The sequence below is a fragment of the Lonchura striata genome, chromosome Z, assembly GCF_046129695.1.
Source record: "Lonchura striata isolate bLonStr1 chromosome Z, bLonStr1.mat, whole genome shotgun sequence".
Lineage (NCBI taxonomy): Eukaryota > Metazoa > Chordata > Aves > Passeriformes > Estrildidae > Lonchura > Lonchura striata.
In genome coordinates this window covers 45,886,437-45,903,257 of record NC_134642.1, presented here as the reverse complement: position 1 = coordinate 45,903,257, position 16,821 = coordinate 45,886,437, and the positions used below count along the sequence as shown (strand labels likewise).

Here is a 16,821-nt window from a genome sequence, read left to right as displayed (position 1 = left end):
TCCGGGGAAACCCGGCGAGGAAGGGGTGTGAGTGTGAGTGCGAGTGCGAGTGCCCGGCGCCGGGCAGGAGCCTTGCGCCAGGGCTGGGGTTGACAATAGCAGCCCGAGGTTGCGGGCTTCGTGTTACCCCCTCTTCCCCACATCACCCCGCAGCCCGACGATACCGGCGGTGTTCAGCCTGCCCATAGCTGAACTCCGCGTCCGCCCGTTGTGGGGCACAAGGGGCCATCAGGGTCCCGAGGGCGGCAATCACCGGCTGATTAAGAACCATTATCCAGCCACCGAGCGTGGTGGGGGTGGCGGCAGAGGGGGTGTCCCTCTTTGCTAATTACTACCCCCCCACCCCGTCCTCCCATTTCGTTGTTCCCCAAAATCGCAGCTTTTCGGGGCTGCGTGTCCTTTTCAATGTCAAAAGCACGGCGGGGCCACCCCGGGGCAGCGGCGCCCCCCGGTTCACCCGCGGAACGCGGCCGCGGAGCCCCGTGCACACACACGCTCACACTCACACTCACACACACACACACACACACACACACACACACACACACACACACACGCAAATCCCCATAAGGTTACAGTGTTGCTCTCTAGCTCCACTTAACCTGCAATTTACGAAGCGGGGGGGTCGTGTCTCCCCCCCCCAGTTTCCACAGGCACACACATAGCAGCCACCTACGCATATAAACACATGTAGGCTACCAAAGCGGGGGGCCGGCAGAGGGGGTATATGGCGGGGGTGCGGGGGAAATAAATACATTATTCAAACTCCTGAAAAAAATTCCAACCCCTTCCTAGTCTTACACACACCACCGGTACCCCCCACCCCACGAGAGCCACACACAGATACGCACACATGATCCTAAACAGGCACAAAGCATGGGGAGGGAAGGGGTTGGAGGGGACGGGGAAGAGGATTCGCATGCAATGCACAGAGGAGAAATATTCCCCCCTCCCCCCCCAAAAAAAAAAAAAAAATAAAGCCCTTTTCCGCGCCATTGCAAAGTCATAACAGAGAGGAGGGGAAAAAAGAGAAAAAAATAAAGTAAAAAAAAAAGGGACGACATTAACTTTTGCATGCAGAAGGGCGAAAAATAAAAAAAAAAAAAATAAAAAAAAAAGGAGGGTGAAGGAAAAGGAGAGAGGCGTACGATCCTCCTGCAATCCCGATCATTAAGGCAAACCTTTCCTCGATGCCTCAGAATTTTGGTTCCCTTTTTTTTTTTTTTTTTTTTTTTTTTTTTTTTTTTTTTTTTTTTTTCCCCGCATTTACTAACCCATATCCCCAAAACGGCAGCGGGGGCTTCTTAGCAGCTTCCTCTTCTTCTTCCTTCTTCCTCCTCCTCCTCCTCCTCCTCCTCCTCCTCGGATTTCCCCCCTTCTTGTCTCTTCTCTTTTAGATCCCGGTTTCAATCCCTCGCCACAGCCCCCAAAGGTGCTTTTGCTTGTGTTGCGGCAAACCCATGGCGGTGTTCATCTGTCAGATGGGGATGAGGGGAGCGCCCGGCCGCGCAGCGCACGCAGAGCGCAGAGGGAGGAGGGAGGGGGGAGGAGGAAGGCACCGGGGAGAGGGAGATGGACGGACAGACAGACGGAGAGACAGCTCGAGAGATAAAAGATAGATAGAGAGGGATAAATAGAAGGAGATAGAGCGAGAAAGGGGGGAAAATGGCGTCTTGGAAAGCCGGAATCCCGGAGTAAATCAAATTGACACGCAACACCCAGAGCAGTCCCGGCTAATTTTAGCAGGATCCAAAATAAAATGAAAAGGAAAAAAGGGGGGTGAGTAGGAGGAGAAGGGGGGGACAGAGGGGCGGGGGGTGAAAGAAAGGAGGAGGGGGTAAGAAGGAAAAAAAAGAGACCAAAAAAAAAAAAAAAAAAGAAGCCCCTCAATACTGGATGAAATCCTGGATTTGAAATCGATGGAGCTGGTCTCCAGCTCTCTCTTTTTTTCTTTTCCTTCTTTTAATTTTTTTTTTTTTGAGGGGGGTCTCTTTTGCTCTCTGCTTCTTGTTCTTGGTTGGTTGGGAGCCTTTTTGCAGGGGGGCGAGGTTGCGGGGAAGCCTTTTCGGTTTTGCTTTTCCCGGCGAGGAGTTTCAAAAATATTAAAAAAAAAAAAAAAAAAAAAGGAAGAAGAAGAAGGGAAATTAAAAAAAAAAAACAACCGATGAAAAAAAAAGAATAAAAGAAAGAAAAGGAGCAAAGCCCCGCCAGGAGAAAAGGGCTGCTTGGCGGCGGCGAGGAAGCTTCCCTTTATCCCTGCTCTCCCTGGGCTCCGGAGCGGGTGCCGGAGCTCCGGCGGGCTGCGGGGCTGCGGCCGCCCGCCCCGCTCCGCTCCGCTCCCCCCGCGCCGCCCCGCGCCGGGCCGGGGGAGGGCGAAGGGAAGGCGGAGGGAAAACACCCCCTTCCCCTGATGGGGCCGGAGTCGGTGCTCGCACACTCGCACAACACACACACACACACACCCGCATCCCCTTCCCCGCTGAGAAAGGGTGCGCCGAGGGGCGGCTTTTTGCTCCCCCGCTGGATTTTTCCTTTCTCTGTCTTTTATTTTGTCTTTTTGGTCTGGTTCCCCCCCCTCCCCCCTCCTTTCCCTGCAAGGGGCGGCGATTTGGTTAAGCAGATCTGGGGGGCTGATGTCTCTCTCTTTCCTCTGTTTCCATCGCTCCCGGAGTATTGCAGCACTGGGGGCGGGGGGAGGAGGAGAAGTGTGGGGAATAAATGGTAATGATCAGGCACGCACACACACACACACACGCACACACACACACACACACACATACACACCCGCTCTCACACACACTCACACACGCAGACACGCACTCGGCGTGGCTGCAATGCTCAGCTCCGGGTTAATGTACTCAACAGTGCCACTACCTGACACAACTGCAGCACTGATGGGGGCAGGGGAGAAAAGGCAGAGGAGGTGAGATTCAGGGCAGGGCCATTTATCCCATTTATCCCACTTCAAGCTCAGTCTCTCCCACGCCCTCCCAGCCGCCCCCCGCCAGCCCCCCATATGCTTTTGGCGGCGGGCTCGTGACCCGTGTGAGGCATTTTTGGGGGACAGTTACTGCTGTTCAGGCCACGCTGAGAATTCCCTCTCTGGGGCTGGACGAGATAAGCAAGGACTCTTGACCCCTAATTTAAGGTCTAAATCCACTCCCCCACCTCCATCACCTTTCAGAATGGACCAGTAGCAATGTACAAAATACAACACAAACTCAGCTGCAGGCCAGTGGGGAGCGGTGCGAAATCCACATTGTTGGGCTTTTTCTTTCCCACCCTTGCTCTGCCAGCAATCTGGATGATACTGCATTTTGGTCTGCCAGCTGGGCATACCTTTACTCACATGAGTAAATTGTTGGCTTGCCTGAGATGATGAGGAGGAACCCCCAGAGGAGGAAAGACTTGTGAAATGGAGCTGTGGAACTGTACTTATAAATGAAGATAACATTCCAAGGGCAGGAGGGGGAATATAGGGAGTATCCTACTGTGTTCCGCTGCATGTTTGATCCCTTGCAAAGATGGTGCCACAGGGTTCCCTGTCCCAGTGTGCTGCAGGAGGCTCAAAGAACATCAAGTCTCCCCTCTTTGCTCTGGGACAGAGGGTGGCTTCAGGCCATCATCCTGAGTGACCTGAATTCAGTGTGCAGCTGATGCAAGGGTTGACCCTTACCTGCCATGGAAGCTTATTCATACATCATAGAATCTTAGAATTTTTTGCCTTGGAAGGGATGTTAAAGATCTTGTCCCACCCTGTGCCATGGTCCGGGATACCTTCCACCACCCCAGGCTTCTCCAAACTCCCATCCCACTTGGATTTGGGCACTTCCAGGGATGGGGTAGCCACAGCTTCTCTGTGGCCAACAGCCAGGGCCTCGCAGCCAAGAATTTCTTCCTAGTATTCAATCTAAACCTGCCCTCTTTCAGTCTGAAGCCATTCCCCACTCCAGTCCCTTGTAAAAGTTCTTTTCTAGCTCTCTTGGAGCACCTTTAGGCCCTAGAAGGGGTTCCCTTATAAAGGCCTTCTCTTCTTCAGACTTGAAAGCTGCATCTCTCTCACCCTGTCCCTTTAGGAGAAGCAACAGACCTACAACACAGGTTGCAGTCTAACCCCAAATAGGTGGAAGAAATTTGTGGGCCCCAAGATGCCAGCACAGCCCTCCTGGACCATCAGCAGACTCAGTCACCTGGGTGAGTATGTGCCCTCAGCCCTGCTGCATTCCTGGGAAAAAATCTTAAGTAAAAACCACACCAAAGCATCACTTCCCTTTGGATCTCTCCATGTGGCTGACATCCTCCAAGATACGTACAAATCCCAAACATCTGAGCTGAGGTACAGCAGCCTGTGCCTGTCCTTCCCTCATGGTCTTTTCCTCATGCTTCTCTCCAATAGGAGAAAACAGATGAATTGGTAAAATACACAAGAAACCTCCAAAATGACGACCAACAGATCAACCCCATCTCCATCCCAAACAAACATGCGACTCACAACTCTTGGATCGGGAATGTCACACTGAAATCGTTGGCATTTCTGATTGAAACCAAACAGGGATTGTCATTTCCAATCCGCTCTTTGACATGGAAGAGAGGCTTGTTTGTTCAAATTAAATCACCCAACTGGAGCTACATTTTGTCATTTTGTATCTAAACAAAAGGAAAAAGAAACAGATTCAACATTTCTTGGCAGAGCTGGTGGTGACATTTCCTGTGAAGAATTCTGGTTTTGAAATGAAAACTTTTGGCAGGTGAACTCTGTATCAAAGAGCTCCGCTGACCATCATCTTTCTCCTTGGAATAAGCTGACAAACAGTTATGAAATAATTGGCATGATTAGATTAACACAGAAAACCTAATTATGGAATCAAATACTCAAAAAAAAAAAAAAAAAAAAAAGAGAGAGAGAGAAAGGGAAAAAAATTATCACATTTGCTTCCCCTTTTCTAGAAAATAATATTTTTATTATATACAGTAAATTTAGGATAAAAAGTATTCTGTGAGCCTTTTCTCTTTTTATTTTTAATTTATTTACTTCTGGAGAGGATACATATACATAAACAAATGTATTTAAACAGCCCCACAAAAAATAATTTCAAAGTGAGTTCAACTTAGGAAGCAATAGAGATAATGGCTTATTTAATGCTCACTTTGAAAACATGGCAGAATATAAAGAAATAAAAAATACTCAGACCTAGCAAAGGGAGTTTGTGATTCACCCAAAGTTATTTTTAGGCCTGTTATGTATAAATTTAAAAACAAAATCACACCTGGTTACTTTTACTTGTGGGCATCAAATTCTGTCAGGATAAATTTCATAAACAGAAAAAGACCCATCCTTTTGAGTGGTCATTGTGTAGGACACGTGTGCATAAATCACTGTGGATCAGCACTGACATCAAAGGTATTCTGACCTGTGATTTTGTCTTCTAGTTCTAGAAAATTTTCCCTCTTTTAAACAACCTCCTCCCTCTGTCTCTGCTGTGTGTCAAGGATTTCAATCTAAGTGGATAATCTCAAAGAGGAAGTTTCTCCTCTTTGTTCTTTTAACTTTAAAAAAAGTATGATGGCATTCATAAAGTTGGTTTAGTTCTGCAGCAGACCTGAGATGAGTTTCCTATTTGTGCCTAACAGTCTACATATAACCTTGACTTCATGAGACAGATGTTTTGTAGTGAAGGACATGAGTTTCTTATTTTTATATAAATAGCATATTAAGTTAGATATCTATATGACTCTCCTTAAGTTCAAGGTATAAATTAAACCTATGCAGAATTATTGGGTGATTTGTAAGTCAATGTAAAAGATACAAAAAAATTATCTTGAGAGGTCCCCAGTGAAGCAGGGGTACCTTTATAGGATAGAAAAATACAATCAGATTATCAAAAGTATATATTTACTATTAAAATTGCTTAAAACAGATACTTTCCTTGTGTGCTCTGGCTCATCAGATATCTAGCACATTTCTGAGATTTATGTAGAAGACTATCTATCTCTATCTATCTATCTATCTATCTATCTATCTATCTATCTATCTTATGATCATTTATCTGTTTATATGTGCATACATATTTCAAAATTTCAGATACAAAGTTTCCAACTGCTTGTATCCCACTACAATTATATTGCAAGACAAGTGAAAAGAGGGGGTAAATATGAACATATTTCAACCCTGTCTATTTTTTTTTTTTTTTCCCATCAAAAAATTTTAATTCAACTGTTTGGACAACTTAGAAATAACAGTGATTTTCAAAGTTACCCTTTTATTTTATAAATATTTCCAACATCTGGTGTTAAGTTTCAACATTGTTGTGTGAACAATGACAGGCAAAAATCAAAATTCAGGGCTAAGGGGTTGGAAACCGAGTGCAAAACTAAATTTGGAAGATAGAGCTCCCCTATTTTGCTTGATTCTCCATGGTTTGAGGGCATTTATACCCACATTATTCCCACCCCAAACCATTTCCCTTGAAAATTATTTTGATAACTCAGAACTGACACCCCTGTCTCAGCATCTTCATGATGCTGACAAAGGCTGTGTTGTGTCAGTTACTGTCCAAAAACAAGAGGATTTTGCCTCCAATTCCTCAACCAGGACAATTGGGAGAAAATTTTTGTAGCTTAACAACTGGGGAGATGACCACATGGGAGGCTCAGGCTCAAACCCAGGCTTTCTTATCTATCTGATCTTTCCACATCCTTCTCTACCCCTGTGGAGGTAGTGTCTAAACATTTCTCTGTGCTCAAAAGTTGTAATGCTCAGTGATGCAGTACTTGCTGGCACACCAGCAGAGCACCAGGCCCTGCCCTTTGCTCAGGCTGCTCAGACACTCGTGTCCTTTTGAAATGCTCTGAATATTTTCTCTTTCAACATGCATCAGTTTGCCATTGCTCTATTGTGTGTTGATGTTTCTCAGTCTTCCCCAAGCAAATGAGTGACTCTGATCTTATAATTGCATTAAATTCTTTCCCTCATAAAACAAATCTTCAAAGAAACTAATTACTAATAAGCATCAAAACCCATCCTGTATTCTCATGTGCACTATTGCCTTATGATGGTGTGGATTTCCATTATAGTTTTCATACAGATTACAGTTTTGCATCTATATGTACGTATAGCCTTCAGCATACGTACTTATGTATATCTAAGGTTTATAAACTGCCATAGGAGCAGCAACATGAATAAGAAGCACAAAACATCAGCCAGAAATGAAACATCAGTCAATGAAGCACAGGACAGGCAGGAAGTAACTGAAAGCTGTATAATTTAGGATAGGGAGTGACTGGAAATACTGGCTATATTTGAGAATTTTGGCCATGAAGAATGGCTTAATCTAGATGGGGAAGCCATAAAAGGAATTGTTAACTAGAAGTTGAATTCAGAGAAAATATTATATTGAAATGAAGACGTACAAGGTTCATAGCAATTAATCACTTCAGAAGCTTAATAGGAGGATAGGTAAAAAAATCACCATCTCATGACATTTTCAGCTTGGAGAGTGGATGGCTTCTGAGAAGATATGTTTTAGCCAAGCAAAAGTAATTGGGTTCAGGACAGGAGCAGACATGAAATGAGTTAAGAACTGCCTAACTGACAGATCTCTGAAAGCAATTGTCAATGCAGAATTATGGCCAAAGAAGAGTGCTACTAGGGTTTCCTCTTACGGTATTCATCAGTGATCTGGAAGTAAATATAAAACTGCTCCTGATGACATTTGTAGATGACATTATAGTCACTGAAACAGCAAAGAATAAGAGTGCAGGATGACCTGATGCAGAAAAAACTGCCTGGCTTGAGCAAACAAATGTGTTTTATTGTACTAAGGTGCTTCTTACAAGCCCAGAAAAAAAAATCTGGACAAGCCTGGCACTGACAGCTTTGAGTTGGACTCTCAAATCTGAAAGTGCTGGTGTGAATCTTGGGTTGAATTTTAGAGGCTGTCCAAGGATCTCACAGACACATTTTAAGACATGTGGTGACAAAACTGGTGAGGGTATAGAAAAGAGCAATAAAAACAAATACTTGGGGAAAATGGAAAAAAAAAAATACTTGAGGACAAGGGTTGAAGAACTGTGCTTAGCCATCAGAAATATATTAGATTGCAGATGGAATGAGGTTTGTAAGTGAGAAAATTAAATTCTATTAAGGAACTGGACATAGGTTCCTAAACTCTCAAGGAAGAGGGCTGGGGCCATTCTTCTCTTCAGCATTTCCCAAGGAGCAGTTTAATTGACTCCTATCCACTGTAAATTCAAATAATTTCTAACTCTATTGCTGCAATTGGAAGACCTTGCTCAAACATTTGGGGTCCACTTTGGGGCTGAGGGTTACATTGCCCAGGTGCAATTCTGGATTTGATCTGAGATTTCTTTCTGGAAATAAAGTTTAACTGAATAAAATAGAACTATGCTTTAGCCTAAGCCAAGCTGAATCCCTGATCATTCTGACAGTCTGGATACAGCATAGATGGCCTGCATGGTCCTTTCTGGGTTGGCAGCCTGGGAAATTACTTTGCAAAAGAATTGTGTAAAAGTCTCTTGAACTTTGCCTGACAACAAGGTGCATAGAGTGCATTTCTCTTGGGAGCTGCCATCTAGCAGCAAGCAAAATCTTACTACTTCAAGGTGAAAGTAGCCATCCAGTGACTGAAGAAACACTGCCATAAGAATAGGTGAAATCATGACTTTCAAGAAACTGTTGAACCCCTGAAACCAGAGGGTTTTGCTTTGGCTCTGAAAATTGGCTCAGAAATTTGGGTCAGAAAATTTCTCCAACCAAGATGGATTTCTTGGTATAGAAAGGGACACAGCCTTACCTTCATGGTTAGATCTCACTGGTGATGTGTGATTTCATTTGCAATCTGTTAAATCTGAGCAGATACCCAAACCTTGTCTTCCAGGCCACTGCTCCAAGAATGACACAGCTGGGTGTTCTTGCGTGGGTCTGCTACTGTATTTTATTAGGCTGTTCTTTTAGGCATGGTTAACATTAATTAAATCAGAAATTAATGATTTATCTTGTCCTAGTATGTTTTCAGTCCCATGAAGAGACCAACAATTTTTGTTTCTCAAGAAATAACGCAGAATGGCCTTAGTTTTATTAAAATATATGTACCTCATCCTCCCTAAAAATAACCTCCAACAAAGCCCACACCAACAATATTCAAAGAATAAGAAAATATCTGCTATCTTTGTCTGTATGACTTTCTTGGGCCAGTCACAGGGCAGGAGACACAGACCACAAGATAAAATCAGCAATAAGAGGGTGAGCTGATGTTGGTCTCAAAAATTACTTGGAGGAAAAGAAAAGAAAGAACATGTTCATGTGCTATTAGTAATGTGTAAAGTCCTTCCGATGGCAATGGATAATATCCATATGGATAGCCATCCACAGATAATATACACATGGAGAATAACCTGTTCTCAATACCTCTGCACCTTCTTTATCTAAAATTTAAATTGCCTTTCCTTCCCTCCCAGGGCTTTGCAAAACTTGACACATGGATGCTTTTTATGCTTAAATTATTTATCATTGTTGTGGGACATCTGAAACTTTTGAAGATGGAAACATGAGGAACAAGGTGGATCTCATTTCAGAGTGGAGCTCCATCTGAACAGCAGTTTGCAAACATTCTTCAGGGTGTTTGGCACCATGTGCCTGCACCAGCCCCTGCCAGCCCGCACACAGTGGGAACAAGATCCCACAAGGCCAGAGTGCAATATTTGACAAGAATAACTGCTGGTATTAAGACTCTGTCATCTGTGCTGGATCTCATCTCAGGGACAGCACTGTTCCCAGCCAGACAGGACAGGCATCAGGCTGGTCAGTGCACAGAGGGGAGGTTTGAGCCCTTACCATGGTGAGCTGTAGCACATTGCATAGAAAGCGGATTATATTTATCATTTCCACGTCTGCAGCAGAGCCTCGGTATACCTAATTTTGCCTTTTCTCCCTTTTCCTCGTCCATTAGCATTTCCTGACACTCCCAGGGTGATATCCAGCCTCGGCATCGGGTGTCACAGACATGCCCTGATTCAGGGGGAGGATCCCGAGTTACTTGGCTCTCCATCCAAAGGGAAAACTAGGCAAGGAATTCCAGGTCTGCAAAACCCGCGTTCCAGAGAAAGTGCAGCACAACTTTTTAGCTCACACCTCGGTCATTTATCAACGTTTTCTTATCTCAGCTTCTTTACCACCGAGGGGAAAAAAAAAAAAAACACCAAAAACAAACAAACAAAAAAAAAAAACCACCAAAAAACCAACCCCCCCCAAAAAAAGAAACCCCAAAAAACCTCAAAAAACCCAAAACCAAAAACAAACCCAAACCCCAGAAAACCAAACCAAAACCCCCAAAACCCCGAAAAAACAACAAACAACCCAAATCTACGCGTGTGCATGGGGCTGAGGCGGGTGGGATCTGTCTCACGGCTGCAGTACTGCCTTGCCTGCTTTTCCTGCCCTTTTCCTCACCAGCCTACGTAATTTGCGAAGTTTTGGGTGGTTTTGGTTGAATAGCCATGAAGCATTGCCCTCTGCCGGCAGGTCACACACCTGACTACGAGCGGCTCTTGCGGCGCCCGGGCTTGGGAGGGGAATAAAATCTCAACCATTTTACTTTACTTAAGGTTATTTAAATTTTGGAAAAGAGAGGAGGGCAAAGCCAGGGACAAAAAAAAAAAAAACCAACAAAAAAAAAACCCACAAAAAAAAAAAAAAAAAGAGAAAGACCACCAGCACGAAAAGGATCACTTCTTTCCTTAGAATTTAAAAGACAAATATATTTTAATGTTTTGGGGCTTTTTTAAAAAGTTTTATTTTGGTCATATTTTAAAATATCAACTGACAAAAAATTCCTTCCTGCAGCTGCACAACATTGTGCTCATGCAGCAGCATGCGCATTTGAGAGATGCTCATGGTGCAGCCCCACTGTTCATTAGGGGTAAAACGCAGACTAAAACTTGGATGTCAAAAAGACACTGCCAATAAAAAATTTTCAGACAATGCACATGCCTTTGGTGCTAATTTGGCCCTTGCTTATATCAGAGCCTGAGCAGTTCACAGTCTGCAAGACTTGAGGATAACTCCAGTGCTCTTATTTTATGGACAATGAGGCAAGGCATGAAACAAAAAAGAAAATTATTTACCTTGGGTTGCAATGGGAGCCTTGTACAGGAGGGCTTGAATTCATATTTTTCACACCTTTCTAGTTCATACATGAGTTTTCTGTGCTCTGAAGTTTACACCAACTCTGTCCAGCTTAACCTGTGAAGAGTTTAGGAAACAGGATATATTTTTAACTTTTGTCACTTTCATGAAACTCCGCATCTCAAATAAATTATATAATATAGAGCAGGAAACTTCTTCCAAGAGCAAGCTAAAAATATAAGATTTTTTTTCTTTTTTTTTCTCTCCATCACAGCTCCTGTTCCCAAATTACACTTGCCTTGCTCAGTTGTAGAAAGTTGACACAGAACAAATTGTCCTATGTAAATTGCAAGTTTCTCTTCTGATTGACAGCAATCTACAAAGATGGATTAATTCCAGAGGAAGTCAGGCAAAGACTGTGCCATAACTATTAACCCAATTATAAAGATGCTCCAAGTTGCTGTGAAGTTGCCAGCACATCCTTCATGTGATGCCTCACATAATTTGAAGCATAAGAGCCAGACAAAACACAGGTGAGGGGGATGCAATGAGCTACAGGTTGTGTGTGTGCAGTTTTGCTCCCTTGGCTGCCCCAGCCTTGCTGAGGAGGGACAACCCCTCACTCCCTCCTGGAGACTTTGATCCTGAAGACACGCAGTGGGCAGCCAAGCATGCGACCTGTTACATTCTTTCTGCTTGTTTTGGCTGCTTTTGTCCTTAAACCAAAACAAGCCATTAAGGGACCAAAAACAATTATTATTTGAAATTTGTGTAAGGGGAAGGGAGTGAGAACAGGGGCTGCTGTGAGATTGGTATTGTCACACAACTGATGTGATTGTGCCACTCCTAACCGGAGAGCAGTGACTGAGTTTATCAAGGTCCCCTTTTGCAAGTGATAATAAACCTAATAGCTGCCCACAACTTAATATTTTTTCTTGCAACACATATGTTCACTTTTGGTCCATGGATTATTTTTTTTTCTTCCAGTCTCCATCTGTTCTTTTGCCTTTGAGGTACTTTAGTTACCATGGAAATGACAACATCATCTGGATGGGTGGAGCTTCGTGAAGTGTAAAGTTGGTTTCCTATATGAAGTGTTTAGCAAGGTATGGGGGTGGCTGACAAAATTACAGCATTTCATGTGATAGCTTTTTATGATTTTGATGTGCAGCAGAGATACCTGTGTATGCTCATGAATGCACAAGGTCTGTTCCAGGAGGGGAAATGTTGCTCGGTTTTGATATGCCAGAAGAAATGTTTCACTTGAGTCCTTCATGACTGATTCCTTCCAACTTTTAGCTGCAAGTTGGATTTAACTTGTCAGGACCCAGCTGTAAGACAGTGTCTGAGTCCTGTGATTGTCAGATGGGTCAGGCAAGGAGGAGAGCTCATTCCCTGAAGATGTTTGTCTTTTGTCAGCATTGCCACAGAGGAGAATAGGAAGAGTTAGTTCAGTGGGTGGTTGTTACACAGGTTTTTGTTATTTGGTGATGTGTGGCATTGACTACTTGGCCTCTGTGAGGTGTCTCATGCCTTCAGCAAGTTTATATGACAAATGATCTGTGCTTAATATTATCCAGAGATCACATAAAGCAACTGTAAATGGACATCACAAATTTAATCTCAGCAAACCTGGTGAATCTAAGGCAGAGCCCTTGTTTGTAACAAATCAGACCTTATTTCACTAGTGACTCTTTGGACTTTAATACAGAGCCAGAAGATATTATCCACTATTAGCTCTTACAGCACCTGGCAATATTGATTATACAGCTTTGTGGAGATGAAGGTATTTTAGATGAATAACGATTTTTGGCAAAGGGTATTAAGAGAGGGGCCAGATATGTCAGAAAGATGAGAACTTGGCCCATTAAACTCAATATTAAGGTCTGTATATAGTCTCCAAAATGCTTTTAGGCTACTTCATATATTCTGTGGATGTCTCTTAAAGAATCTGAAGTGCTCTCTGCTTGTCTAATCAGGAATGTGGATGGGGCCAGGGGATGTGTCACAGAAGAGGTTTTAACAAAATTCCCACTGAGACCAAAGGAACAGTAAAGTGCTAATTCATCAGAACATGTGCAAGCATGGGGTCCTGGTGGAGTGTCTCAAAGACAGGCACTTCTGGATGGCTCAGCATTCAGTTCTTAGAATTTTGGTGGGGAGATGTTGAGGAATTCCAAGAGAATCATGGTGTCCTATGCAAAGTCCATGACTTTTCTCAGTGCTCTGTGTCTACTCAGGAAGGGAGCTGAAGGTTAAAACCTTGGATCTTTTATTTTAAACTTACTTTGTCATGTGGCTAAAGTGATAGTATTTGTTTATTTCTAATATAGTTATTTTTAGATGCTCTAACTCCAGCTGCAGCCATTTCTTGCTATGACAATCCTTTCAAGAAATATCCTCCCCAGCAACATTTTCCATGGAGAAAAAAAAGAAAACCCAGAAACCAAAAGAATCTAACCAACTCAGCAGTCAGTATTAGAAATCATTTTTAGGGGCATATCCCAGCAACAAATAAACTCACAATTCTCAGAAAGTTCAGAAGCTGCTGGTGATGCTGGGAGTTTTTGCAGCAGTTTATGAAAATCGATTATTTGTCTATCGTAGGCGCCAAACTAAAGGGCCAGGAAGGCTTCAGCTGTCTCCTTTGAATTTTTTATTTTGTGTTCCTTGGCTGTGGGGAGCCAGGGCATTCCTGTGTCAGGCACTATCCTGGCTAAAGCATGAGCTGTTTCACCAGCAAACTCTAGAGCGAAGAGCATGACCTGTTATAATTGGTGCCAAGAGCTTTTGGCTGGGCATGACAGACCTGCCCATGGTGTGAGCAGAGCACAGGAGCTCATCAGATAGACACATCAGGAGAAAGTGAGGGCCCAGGAGGTTAAGAAAGGCTGGTGTCAGCCTTCTTAGGGTTGGGGATGTCTGGATTCACACCTCTGCAAATGCTGCTGGCAGCAGGGGACACTTCCAGCGTTGCTATGTTGTGGTCCCAACACAATGAACTGCTTAATAAGCCAGCAGATGCTGCCAGCATTGCTTTGTCTCTGGAGTAGTTTCTGTCTGAGCCCAGTGTGAAGCATGTTGGAATTACAGGAAACAGAGGGACAGAGGCTCAGAGGCTCAGAGGGAGGGCAAGTGGTCACCAGGACAGCCTCCACTGCTTTCTGACATGGACTGTGGGGAAAACACCAGAGACAGATTTGAAACCTCTTGGAAAGAAACAATCAGGACCAAGAAGAATGAACAAAAAGTTCTTTCTTGCTATAATATGGCAAGAAAAGGACGGGTGGGCATTCAGCAGAAGATGGCCTCTAGGCATCTCAATGGTGAAACTAAATAGTTTTTGCTGCTCGATGCTCAGCTTTCTTTCAACTCAAACTTAGAGCTGATTTTGCTGGGGTTGCTTCAGAAACCCATGTGCTTCAATCCTCAGTCACTTTTTCTTTTCTTAGGTATCAGTTCTCCCAAACTCTCCCTAGCAGGCTGCAGAAACTGCTGCCAGTTCCTTTGTCAGGATGCTTGGCCACCACACATGGCCTTCACCTGTGGCAATGATCTTCACTAGAATATGGGGTGTTATAAGGGAGGGGAGGAGGTATTTATCACCTAAGAGTTCATTGATCTCCAAGATACAGATCCAAAAGCAGATTGGGTATGAGGAGACATGAATTCATCCTAGATGTGCAAATATGTTTTTCTGAGATTAAAGTTAGCGTTGTAACAACTCAAATTCCAGTTGTGTCCTTCCCCTGAGCTGGTTGACAATGGGAATTCAGCAGCTGAAAGGGAGGTAATCCAAGGGTAGGGCCCAAGAGTGAGGTTTGTTTTGTCATCTGCTGAACAGTTGAAGACACAGTGAGGTAAGCAGGTCTCTTATTTCATAACAGGTTTTTCCTTCACACAGTGTAAGAGGCGTTTTACAGTTCAGAGGTAGCAAGAAGAAAAGTATGACCTTTTTTTCTGATATAAGCCTTTATAAGGAAATAAACTGCAAAAAGTTAAAAACTTGTGAATTTGTCCTTGAGGTATCTGTTTTTTATTAACTGTTTGTGTTCTACATTTGGATTACAGCTTGGTGAGCAATCAATTTCTTGAGTTAAAGCTCTCAAAATAGCACGAGTGGATTTTTTTTTTTGAGATTATTCAGGTTGGGTTTTTTTTCCTTGTTCTTTTTCCCACCAAAATTGTAGACTGGTTGGGGGGGAGGGGAATATATTTAATTCAATGTGTTTCTTTTTGTTGTAATTTCCTAATTTTTAATAATTATGGGAACTAGAGAATGTGAAAATAAGGTATTTTGACTTGAAGAGATAAACCTTTTCTGACCAAATGAAATGGGGACATGGGGGGAGCTTTAGGGGTTTATAAGGAGGAAGAACATACCTCTTTGCAAACTGTCACCACCATCTTATATGGATGAAGATATTAAATCTGTGTTTAAAAGTGGGGTGGAAGGTCTGGTACATGCATTTTATATGTTCAGGATTTCTTCACCCCAGCAGGAAGTGGGGAGAAGAGTTTGCATCAGCTGCACTCTCTACATTGTTTTCTCATTTGTCATCAAATGCCAGGAGCTGCAGTAATCCATCCTGGAAGTGACAAACATACGATACCGTGTGGCCTGATCCTGTGGGAGGAAGGGTGGAGTTTCCTATTGGTGCAGACGCCTGAAGAAAAAGCACTTTTTTAAAGCCTGTAGTCTTTTCCTGGCTGTCCTGTGTTGGTGACAAATGGATCACAATTTCAGGACTTTACACCATTTCACCAGTCTCCTCTAATAATTTCTAATGTTTTTATTGTGAGTATTTATTTTGTGATTCCGTAGGGACCATGGTGGATTTGGACTGTGGAAAGAATCATTCTCCATAAACAAAGAGTAAAGGTTGAGGGTTTTTTCCTCCTTTAATTTACTGATTAGGTATTAGGTGCATCTGTTATTTGTACCTTGTTACTCACAATCCTCTATCTGTCAGAATAAACTCTGACCTTTAGCCATGGGAAAAAATAATCTTATAAAAGGATTTACAATGAAAATGTGTACTTGTTTGATGAAAGCTGCTAGAATGGCAGCTATCCTCTTAAGGGCAGGATTAAGGTTACAAAGGCAGATGGAACATTATTATTCCCTGATCTGGTGAGTATTGAACAGTCCAGCCAGGAGGTTATTTCACATCCTATATGATTTATCCATAACTGAGAATGGAAGTGTTCAGAGCCAGGTTGGACAGAGCTTGGAGCAAATTAATCTGGTGGAAAATGTCCCAGACCATGCAGGTGGAATTGGACTAAATGAGCTTTGAGGTCCCTTCCAATATAAATAGTTCTGTGATTCTATAGTGAAAAAGGAAAAGGAAAAAAAAAGAAAAAAACCACAACAATTTGCTGGGATTCTTCAACAGATGTTCATTGTTCAGATAAGTTGCATGGTTTCCATGTGCCGATCTTTTCTCTCCTTCCTCACATCCCTTTATGACATTGAAGGCTGAGACATTTGGAGCACAAAGACATACCCATCAGCTCTAAGACCCTGCTTGTGACCACAGCTGTGGGAATTGAAGTAGCCATAGATTTTTTGCTGCACATGCATAGGCATAGACATGCAGTTACCATGGTCCATGGGTGTTTAATGATGTGTTGGTGCTAAACTCACATCTGGGGAAAACCCTACTGAAATTGGC

General features: G+C 43.3%; 1 protein-coding gene and 1 long non-coding RNA gene across 5 annotated transcripts in view; one reads left to right on the top strand and one right to left on the bottom strand.

Moving 5' to 3' along the window:
• SETBP1 (SET binding protein 1) overlaps positions 1 to 1,496 on the bottom strand; it is a 267,683-nt gene extending 266,187 nt beyond the window's left edge. For 2 of the 4 annotated variants that reach the window (XM_077790257.1, XM_077790258.1), the window contains exon 1: positions 1,275 to 1,494. The gene's annotated coding sequence lies outside the window, so the exon portion shown is untranslated. Of the gene's footprint in view, positions 1 to 1,274 lie in introns of all 4 variants that reach the window. The other 2 variants (XM_077790259.1, XM_077790256.1) reach the window with 2 other exon arrangements.
• Positions 1,497 to 1,710: 214 nt separating this feature from the next.
• On the top strand, positions 1,711 to 9,539 carry LOC116184583 (uncharacterized). The gene is made up of 3 exons (XR_013341659.1): positions 1,711 to 1,779; positions 4,077 to 4,194; positions 9,478 to 9,539. It is a non-coding gene; the product is annotated as an uncharacterized LOC116184583 (long non-coding RNA).
• The last annotated feature ends 7,282 nt before the right edge of the window (positions 9,540 to 16,821 follow it).